Here is a 9,976-nt window from a genome sequence, read left to right as displayed (position 1 = left end):
CATAACAACTCTAGCATCACCGAATCTTAAGTGTGTAGACCCTACGGGTTCGGGAACCATGCAGACATGACCGAGACGTTCTCCGGCCAATAACCAACAGCGGGATCTGGATACCCATGTTGGCTCCCACATGTTCCACGATGATCTCATCGGATGAACCACGATGTCGAGGATTCAATCAATCCCGTATACAATTCCCTTTGTCAATCGGTATGTTACTTGCCCGAGATTCGATCGTCGGTATCCCAATACCTCGTTCAATCTCGTTACCGGCAAGTCACTTTACTCGTTCCGTAATGCATGATCCCGTGACTAACTACTTAGTCACATTGAGCTCATTATGATGATGCATTACCGAGTGGGCCCAGAGATACCTCTCCGTCATACGGAGTGACAAATCCCAGTCTCGATTCGTGCCAACCCAACAGACACTTTCGGAGATACCTGTAGTGCACCTTTATAGCCACCCAGTTACGTTGTGACGTTTGGTACACCCAAAGCATTCCTACGGTATCCGGAAGTTGCACAATCTCATGGTCTAAGGAAATGATACTTGACATTAGAAAAGCTCTTAGCAAACGAACTATACGATCTTGTGCTATGCTTAGGATTGGGTCTTGTCCATCACATCATTCTCCTAATGATGTGATCCCATTATCAATGACATCCAATGTCCATGGTCAGGAAACCATAACCATCTACTGGTCAACGAGCTAGTCAACTAGAGGCTCATTAGGGACATGTTGTGGTCTATGTATTCACACATGTATTACGGTTTCCAGTTAATACAATTATAGCATGAACAATAGACAATTATCATGAACAAGGAAATATAATAATAACCATTTTATTATTGCCTCTAGGGCATATTTCCAACACTATCATGTGTGCAATGATGTGTACCAGACCTGATGTGTGCCTTGCTATAAGAATAGCAAGGAGGTACCAAAGTAATCCCGGAGTGGAGCACTGGACATCGGTCAAGAACATCCTGAAATACCTGAAAAGACTAAGGATATGTTTCTCGTTTATGGAGGTGAAAAGGAGCTCGTCGTGAACGGTTACGTCGATGCATGCTTTGACACTTATCCGGGCGTCTCTAAGTCACAAACCGGACACGTATTTTCATTGAATGGACGAACTGACGGTTGGTGCAGTTCCAAGCAGAGCGCCGTGGCGGGATCTACGTGTGAAGCAGAGTACATTGCTGCTTCGGAAGTAGCAAATGAAGGAGTTTGGATGGAGGAGTTCATATCCGATCTAGGTGTCATACCTAGTGCATCGGGTTCAATGAAAATCTTTTGTGATAATACTGGTGCAATTGCCTTGGCAAAGGAATTCAGATTTCACAAGAGAACCAAGCACATCAAGAGAAGCTTCAATTCTATCCATCATCAAGTGTCGGAGGGGGACATAGATATTTGCAAGATACATATGGATCTGAATGTTGCAGACCCGTTGCCTAAGCCTCTTCCACGAGCAAAACTTGATCAGCACCAAAGCTCCATGGGTGTTAGAATCATTACTATGTAATCTAGATTATTGACTCTAGTGCAAGTGGGATACTGAAGGAAATATGCCCTAGAGGCAATAATAAAGTTATTATTTATTTCCTTATTTCATGATAAATGTTTATTATTCATGCTAGAATTATATTAACCTGAAACGTAGTACATGTGTGAATACATAGACAAAACATATTGTCCCTAGTATGCCTCTACTTGACTAGATCATTAATCAAAGATGGTTAAGTTTCCTAACCATAGACATGTGTTGTCATTTGATGAACGAGATCACATCATTAGGAGAATGATGTGATGGACATGACCCATCTGTTAGCTTAGCATTATGATTGTGACAGTTTCATTGCTACTGCTTTCTTCATGACTTATACAAGTTACTTAGACTATGAGATTATGCAACTCCCGAATACCGGAGGAACACTTTGTGTCCTACCAAACATCACAACATAAAAGGGTGATTATAAAGGTGCTCTACAGGTATCTTCGAAGGTGTTTGTTGGGTTGGCATAGATCGAGGTTAGCATTTGTCACTCTGTGTTTTGGAGAGGTGTCTCTGGGCCCTCTCGGTAATACTCATCACTATAAAGCTTGCAAGCATTGTGACTAATGAGTTAGTTGCGGGATGAAGTATTACGGACGAGTAAAGAGACTTCCCGGTAACGAGATTGAACTAGGTATGATGATACCGACGATCGAATCTCGGGCAAGTAACATACCGATGACAAAGGGAACAATGTATGTTGTTATGTGGTTTGAACAATAAAGATATTCGTAGAATATGTAAGAACCAATATGAGCATCCATGTTCCGCTATTGGTTATTGACCAGAGACGTGTCTCGGTCATGTCTACATAGTTCGAACCCGTTGGGTCCGCACGCTTAATGTTCGATGATGATTAGTATTATGAGTTTATGTGATTTGATGTACCGAAGGTTGTTCGGAGTCTCAGATGTGATCAAGGACGTGACGAGGAGTCTCGAAATGGTCGAGGCATAAACATTTATATATTTGACGGCTATGTTCGGGCATCGGAAGTGTTCCGGAGAAGTTTCGGATAAAACCGGAGTACCGGAGGGTTACGGAACCCCCCGGGGGGCTATTGGGCCTCATGGGCCAAGTGGTGGAAGAGAAGAGACAGGCTAAGGTGTGGCGCCCCCCCCCCCCCTAGCCCAAACCGAATTGGACTAGGGGGTCGGCCCCCCTTTCCTTCACTCCTTCCCCTCCTTCCTTCTCCTCCTAGTTGGACTAGGAAAGGGGGGAAACCTACTCCTACTTGGAGTAGGACTCCCCCCCTTGGGCGCACCCCTTGAGGCCGACCAGCCCCTTCTCTCGTCCTTTATATATGGGGAGGGGGGCACCCCATAAACACACAAGTTGGTCTTTAGCCGTGTGCGGTGCCCTCCTCCACAGTTTTCCACCTCGGTCATATCATCGTAGTGCTTAGGCGAAGCCCTGCGCCGGTAACTTCATCATCACGGTCACCACGCCGTCGTGCTGACGGAACTGTCCCTCGGCCTCAGCTGGATCTAGAGTTCGAGGGACGTCATCGAGCTGAACGTGTGCAGATCGCGGAGGTGACATGCGTTCGGTACTTGATCGGTTCGATCGCGAAGACGTTCGACTACATCAACCGCGTTACATAACGCTTCCGCTTTCGGTCTACGAGGGTACATGGACACACTCTCCCCTCTCGTTGCTATGCATCTCCTAGATAGATCTTGCGTGATCGTAGGAATTTTTTTGAAATTAATGCGTTCCTCAACAGGAGGATGCTGACAAAAGAGAAATATCTTAGGTACTTTAGTAAGTCAACCATTCCCTTTCCAGTGAACAACCTATATGTTGTAGTAAATGTCATGTTATCTATAAGGGTCCTATTTCGGTACCAAGGATGGAGTAGACACGAGTCATCAACAAATTAGTGAACATACTCTTATATGTAAGTCCCATTTGACCCCCCAAAAAATGATAAATCAATGTACTAGCGATTTGGTGGCAAGATCCTGAACACCATATGTACTTTAGATTTTTCTATCTATGTATGTATAATCATAAACTAGAAACCTTTATCAAGATATTCTTATAGTCTACACATTATAGTTATCTACCAAAATAATTATGGATATACACCGAGGCATATACACTATAACCATACAAGTAGCGCAAATTGATCAGAGATGTGGTTTTCTTTTTCCTTTTCTTATTTTCTCACATTTTAGAGGTTTTTTTGGTTTAACTCTTTAACTTGTAATGTGTTTAGATAAAAAAAAGTATAACTTTTATTCTAAAATATGGTATATAGACTTAGCACAACATATTAGTTGTGGGTATGAATTGACAAAATAAAATAAATTTATAAAAGATATAAAAGTTTAGCATAAACTTAAAAATATGGCACTACTAGAATTTTCGACTATGCCGAGTGTTTGGCCTTGTGCCGAGTACATTATATCAGGCACTCGGCAATTGTGTTTTTGCCGAGTTCGTACGAAAAAAGTACTTGGCTTCCCGAGCATCGACGGGGATGGCTTTCTCTTCTAGAGCGTCGACGGGACAACTTCGTCTTCCCGAGTGGCAGAGGCCTCCTCTCTATCAACAACAACCGATGTCCCCGAGCGACGACAACCTCCCCTCCCTAAGAGATGGCGACGCCTTCCCCTCAAGCTTCGACGGCTTCCTCTTTCGAGCGTTGACGGGGACAGCTTTTTCTTATAAAGTGGCAATGGTGCAATGATATAGATATACTTGCCGGCGAGGCGCGATGCGTTGGCGGGGGCGGGGTCACAGACGAGGCGCGATACTATTGGGGATGTGGTCGCCCGCGTGCTTTTTTTATTCGTAATCCCCGTCTTTGCCAAGTGCATACGCTCGGTAAACCAATCAAGTTCTTATGTTTTTGTCTCTGTCAAATAACTTTTACAGAGTAAAAGCTTTGCCTAGTGCCTAAAAGAACACTCGGCAAACTCCTCACCGAGTGCCCGACAAAAAGTTCTCGGTAAATTTTACTTTGCCTGAAGGGTGTATGCCAGGTGCCTTCGCCGTGTAAAATACTCATCAAAGCCTTTGCCGAGTGTTTCGGTCATTTGGAAAAGATTCAAATTACAATAGTGTGCTAAACATATATCGATGAAATCAAGTAGCAAAGCACAGTTGTATTTTTCAAAAGAAGCTTCTTTTTGGTGGATTCAGCACCCATTATACAGATCCAGACATGGATGTGATAATTATCATGTTTCTTCTCACATTTTTGACCTCTTCTTACTCTTCTTCGACTTTTTTCTTTTAAGGAAACTAGGATAATGAGTGTATCATGTAAACCAGGCAACGTGGTGCACCAGCTGTACATATGATATGTGTCCCATTGAATCTAAAAGGACAACCCTATTAGATGGACACCAGCTGCCTATTTGCTCTTTGTAATTTCATAGGATCGAGGATGGGCACTAGCTGCCTATTTGCTCTTTGTAATTTCGAGGGATCGAGGGATTAGTGAGTGAGAGTTACGAAATATTGTCCAGTCGCCTCTCTCCCTATCTCTATCATGTGCGGCTGTACCACTCGAACTATTACAAAATATTCATGTTTACGGGAGCTTAACGCTATCTAATTATCTATCAGACAACATTGGACGGGTTGACCAAATTTTACCGAAAACAAGGACAAGAAAAAATCTACAGGCGTTTCTTTATCTTTGAGTGACTCATACAAGTTAATCGAGTTTTAGGGCGATGTAAAACATTAGAATGGAAATATCACATCATAAATTAACTACGCAAATCTGCATTGCCACTGCAAGTTTACTGAACATAACAATATGTAGAATTTTCTGGTGCCGCCGCTCCCCCGGCAGATAAGGCAGCTGAACAACCGGAGGCGAAGAAGTGACTGTGACAATAAATGATAGGGAGCAGTGCTGTGGACCCCTCCATTACAGTGCAGTATATTCTCTTCTTTTGATGGTGATTTTAACTTTGTTCAGTTTGTTTCTGTTTCATATGTTATGCATAAACTGTTTTGAGTTGCTCCTTAAAGAATTGATTAAAAAGGTTCATCATTTGGTTCATCGAGAGATGTAGGGTTCGCTCATATATTTTCATATTTGTAAAGAATTGTTTTGCAAATAGGATGGAATTGGTGAGTAAGTAGCGAACAAACACTAGAATTGTCGTTACGGTTTCACAAACCACCATTTTGAAACTTTTTGTAAAACCTACCCATATTGCGCCTAATTTTCACAAAAAACACTAATGAGGCAGTTACTTAATTTTGACCCCAATTATCATAGGAGCCCATTATCATATATGTGGCCCACTCGTCAGGACCTAATAAACGATAAAGTAAAACAGAAAAGGAAAAGGAAAAAATCAAAAAAAGGAAACAACAGAAAAGTCTCAATAAAAAAACGCAAAAAGGAAAATAGAAAAACCAAAAAAAAGAGAAACAATGTTCTAAAACTTCCTCAAACCGTGTCCAAAACAGAATAGAAGATTTCTAAAATCAAAGCTAATCTGTCGGCCCAGAAAAGCCGCGACTATAGATGAGGGGACAGTCAGTCTTGCAGTAAGCGATTTATAGCAACTACGGACGTTTGTCCCGCTCTTTCTGCGCGTGGAACTATCGGTGACATTGTCAACTAGTGCATCACATGACAGTTGCTAGGCTGAAATGATTTATCTTCCTACGACCAGATAAATAAAGCTAACAAAATCTTCATAACCCATCTTTCCTTCATCGTGCTTGTGAAAACGTTGAATCCCTGGCTTTTCAGTTGGGGCCACATCAGCATGTTCAATGTCGATTGATCGAGCATGGGCCAAGGAGAAAACGCCATTGACCAAGGTGCTTGTTCAAACAAATTATCATTGTCTGTCGTGTTTTTCAAAGGATCAAATTGAGAAAAAGAAACTTTTTGAAATCATTCCTCTTTCATATCTTCTTCCCCTCTTAGTCCTTTCAAAAGTGGTTACTCCCAACCCGAAGCACTAGGTTCAATTTTTTTTTTTGAAAGGGTCATTTTTAATATTTTGGCCCCTCCAAAAGTCACCAACATAGTTTTGGAGAGCACAAGATGCAAGGTCCGGTTGAAGAGGGCTTTGGGTGTCCTGCAGCTGATTCGCGGCTTCCAATTTTTTTTCTCTTTCAAGCTTGTGTGGAGTTTACCCGCAAAAAAGAACATGCGTGCAGTAACATTGTTTAAATAAGCTAATGGTAATTTGAAAATGTAATCATTCTCTCGAGAATAGTTGTCCCCTAATAGTCAGCAATGTTTGTATTACCAGAACCAGGGTAGGAATATAAATACAATCGTACATGCATAATATTAATACCACTATATGGTTTTAACTTCCAGTTTTCAAAATATTTCGACTTCAACTGAAAACACTAAATTTCTCTGAATTTCAGTTATTACGGAGCTCATTTCCACCAAAGGGGCCAAAATTTCCATTTGAATTCATCAAAATCCAACTGACTAATTAATTAAAAAATCAATTTGTGTATACAAGCGTGACAGGTGAAATATTTTGACCGAAATGCATTTATTTCCTTATGCACCAAAATGACTAAAATAAATTTGTAAAATGATAACATACATTGGTTCATTCCTTACTCTCATCAATGTACTGGTGCCCCTTGTGGACCCTGCTCCCTCCTAGAAAAATTATGGCTCGTCCATCGCCATGCTCTCCTATTTGCTCTACCGGTTCTATCTTATCTATCTAAAGCCCATGTCATTCTCCATGGTCGACTTTGCGGTATCGCCACCGCCCACCACGTCGGAAATAACTGTCATTGCATCGCCACCCACATGCTGCAAGCACGCCACTCACATTTGCAAAGCACACCGCCACCGCGTTTTCACTATTGTTTCAAGCATCATGCACATGCTACAAGCCAGCGGGTCTCTGCATGGCCAACTATTGGGCACTGGAAGAGTTCATGCTCGACTACCCCTGCCACACGTGTTGCAAATAAGTCGTTGGTGCTTCAACGTGCTCACAGACGGGGCGGAGATGTTATATGGCGCCATCCATGGCGTGAGGATGAGGACTATGATGCAACATTAGCGGTGTGCTGTGAGGGCGGAGGTTAGGCGTTACGTGGTCGGTTGTGCACTGTGCTTTTGGATGTTGCAAGCCGATAGTGGATTATTGGGATGGGGACCATGCGTTGTAGCAGGGCGATGACTTTGCGAGTGAGCAGGCCAGATGTGTTGCAAGTTCGAAGGGAATAGTACTGGTGCAGTAAACTCGGGGAAGGGATGAGAATGTCATAGGCTCTTCGTGAGCATGTTGGTAGGTTGAGATGAGGAGGGCAAGAGTGTGGCCATGTGAGGAGGTTTTTATCAGTTATGCCACCGGTTGTGTCCCACTACTCAGTTTTGCCACTAGGAATTTCAACTGCTCAAAAATGTCATCGCTTCGTTAGACACATGCTAAAAAATGCAACTGGACACCATTATTGTGAGCTCAAATCTCTTTTGCATGTTATAATGACATAAACATCTGTGAACCAACATGCCAGCTCTCCCTCTAACTCACTAGAATAAAGTATGGGGCCCACTTGATCCCAACAACATTCTTATTTTTCTCTAAAATTATTCGCTTGGTTACTGCTGACACATGGGGCCACACTTATCATTGTGATATAGAGAGAACTGACATGTGGGTCTAAGCTTATTTTTGTCATATAACATGGCCTTGACGTGAAAATAACAATGTATGATGGTATTTTTGAGCAAACATCCAACAGAACGATGGCATTTTTGAGCAAGCATCTCACGGATCGATGGCATTTTTAAGTAGTTGTAACTTCTAATGGCAAAACTAAGTAGTGGAACATAACCAGTGGCATAAATGATAAAAAGCCCGTAATAAAAAAATTGCGAACACATGCATGGTCTCTAGGTATTTGCAAAATTTCATAAAATGGTAAAACAAATTGTAGGCTACACAAAGAAGACAACATTCTGGCAAAAGAAAAATAGAAACCCACTTTGGATCATGTTTTTTTATACTTCTCGAAATATACTGATGAAAATTTGCACGCACATAACACATCTATATACACATACAAAAAAATCATAAATTTTTGTGACATAAAAATTACTAATTTGGAAAGAAGAAGGAAAAATACCAGGCTCCCTGAAGCCCGGCCAGGAAAGTGCATTATCGAGTTTTGATCGGATGACGCGCACGTGAAAATCTGACGGAGGTGGCCTGTCTTTGTTCATGATCAGTTGGCTGACGTCAACCGATCCAGGACGCCCAAAAAATAGAGTTGAAGTTTCATGGAAAGTACAGAATCCCATATAAGTTGCTTGCTACTCCATTAATTGAAGTTATAAAATGGACTCCGATAAAATCCGATCGTACGGATTTTAAGCATTTCGTCCCGAACATTTTTACATGACAACTTTAATTGACACGAGATGGCAACTTTAGTTGTTAAGACATGGTAACTTTGTCCCAGTTTGTTTTTTTGTCAGAAAATTGTAAAGTTTGTCAACCTCACGTGAACTAAAATTGCCATAAAAAACGTTCGGGTTTCCATGCTTAAAATCCGAACGTTCGGGATTTATCATTGCCGTATAAAATTATCTTAAGTCAAACATTTTAAAGTTTGACTAAACTTATAGAACAATCTATTAAAATCTAGAATATCAAATATATATACTATCAAAATATATTTCATAATCAATTTAATGAACCAAATTTGGTGTTGTGGACGTTGATGTATCTCTATATAATCTTGGTCAAACTTAATGAAATTTGACTTGAACAAGCTAGAACTTTAATTATTTTGAAATTGAGGTAGTAGTTTATTGGGCTCTACTTTTGATTTGTACTATCACACGCTACGGCGGGTTTTATGCAGGAGTTCAACGTCAAACTCTTTTTTTTTAATGTTAGAGTTGATCTACAAAATTTATTGATTAGGAGAAAGAAGGTTGGTCCAGTTTTTAAGGGAGACCGGACCCAAAAACCATACAAACAGCGTTTCGGCCAACAACACACACACACCCTCACGAGATCCGGGTCTCTCTAACCGGATCCATCTCCAAGACGATGCCCCCAAGAGAGACCGGGATGCCGAATTGCGCTGTCATCATCTGACCTAAACTAGATCAAGGGTTTCCCCCGTAGCACGTCGGGAAAGGCAAGATGAGAGCAGCTATATCGATGCCTCCAACGAGGGAGCGACACCCGAAAGCGCCGCCATCGATGACTCCGACCGCAACCGGAGTACGACTTTCGTCGGTAGTCTCACCTGCATAGCCCGAACCCAGGGTCCGATCAGCCTACACATCGAACCACTATCCCTACCTCCACGGCCAACCGCACCTCCCCGGCGAGCTCGACGTGCTTCCAACCCTGCATCCGCATCCCCCACTGGACGGAGGATGCAATCCCTAGTGGTATCATTCGTCTCCCATCGAAAGGATGCAACCAGC

The sequence above is a fragment of the Triticum aestivum genome, chromosome 2B, assembly GCF_018294505.1.
Source record: "Triticum aestivum cultivar Chinese Spring chromosome 2B, IWGSC CS RefSeq v2.1, whole genome shotgun sequence".
Classification (NCBI taxonomy): domain Eukaryota; kingdom Viridiplantae; phylum Streptophyta; class Magnoliopsida; order Poales; family Poaceae; genus Triticum; species Triticum aestivum.
The sequence above is the reverse complement of the archived record's forward strand: the minus strand, read 5'-3'. Positions refer to the sequence as shown.